The sequence below is a fragment of the Arachis ipaensis genome, chromosome B6, assembly GCF_059453495.1.
Source record: "Arachis ipaensis isolate K30076 ecotype BB chromosome B6, ASM5945349v1, whole genome shotgun sequence".
Lineage (NCBI taxonomy): Eukaryota > Viridiplantae > Streptophyta > Magnoliopsida > Fabales > Fabaceae > Arachis > Arachis ipaensis.
Genome location: NC_142441.1, coordinates 81663911 through 81665068, shown reverse-complemented (window position 1 = coordinate 81665068; position 1158 = coordinate 81663911). Strand labels below are relative to the sequence as shown.

The 1158-nt window shown below is 44.8% G+C and overlaps 1 non-coding gene across 1 annotated transcript; it reads left to right on the top strand.

Moving 5' to 3' along the window:
- The first annotated feature begins 723 nt into the window (after window positions 1-723).
- Window positions 724-827, top strand: LOC148561518 (small nucleolar RNA R71). Its single transcript, XR_015887562.1, has one exon. It is a non-coding gene; the product is annotated as a small nucleolar RNA R71 (small nucleolar RNA).
- Window positions 828-1158: the final 331 nt, after the last annotated feature.

The following is a 1158-nucleotide window of genomic DNA, read 5'->3' as shown; positions in this document are numbered from 1 at the left end:
GTGTCTCCCTGATTCTTGAAACTGGCTCGCACTTCCTCCTTGAATGCTTTACTGTCCTGGATATCCTTGCATATGCCTTCAAGTAGATTTTCAATCCTTGAGATTCTTTCATCAAATGATGATAGGTCTGGTTGAGGAGGGTTGTTCTGGCCTTGATATGAATGTGGAGAGGTGTTGTTATTGGGATGTTGATATGGTCTAGATGTGAAGTGTTGGTGAGCTGCATTGTTTGGATTTGGGCGTCTTTGATCAAGGCTTTGGTCTTGTTGATTTCCCCACCCAAAGTTTGGGTGATTCCTCCATCCAGGGTTGTAAGTCTTGGAGTATGGATCATGGTTCTGCCTAGGTGAATTCCCGATGTAGTTGGCTTGCTCCTGGCTACCATCTGCCTCTTCATTCACTCCTTCTTGGGTTGTTGATGAAGTGGAGATTGCTGCCACTTGGTTCCTCTCCATCTTCTTGGTGAGGTCAGCCAGCTGTTGGGTAATGAGCTTGTTTTGGGCCAACAGAGCATCTACATTGTTTAGCTCCATTACTCCTCTTGTGTTCCCTCTTTCGGAAGCATAGAAGTAGTCGTTCTCTGCTACTGTTTCAATAACATCTATAGCTTCCTCAATGGTTTTCTTCTTGTTCAAAGATCCTCCGGTGAATGGTCTATGTTCCTTCTTTGACTCATAAGAGAGCCCTTCATAGAAAATGTGCAGCTGCACCCATTCGTTGAACATGTCAGGTGGACACCTCCTTGTCAGGTCCTTAAACCTCTCCCATGCCTCATATAGAGTCTCACCATCTTGTTGCCTGAAGGTTTGGACCTCAACTCTCAACCTATTGATTCGTTGAGGATGGTAAAGTCTTGCTAAGAATTTGTTCACCACATCTTCCCAAGTTGTCAAGCTTTCCCTTGGGAAAGTTTCCATCCACTTGGCTGCCTTATCCTTGAGTGAGAATGGAAATAAGAGCAGTCTATAGGCGTCAGGATAAACACCATTAGACTTCACTGTGTCACATATTCTCAGGAAGGTGGTTAAATGTTGATTTGGGTCCTCTTGGACACTTCCTCCGAACGAACAGTTGTTCTGCACAAGGGTGATGAGCTGTGGCTTCAGTTCAAAATTGTTGGCATGGATGGTTGGCTTTTGAATGCTACTCCCTCAGTTT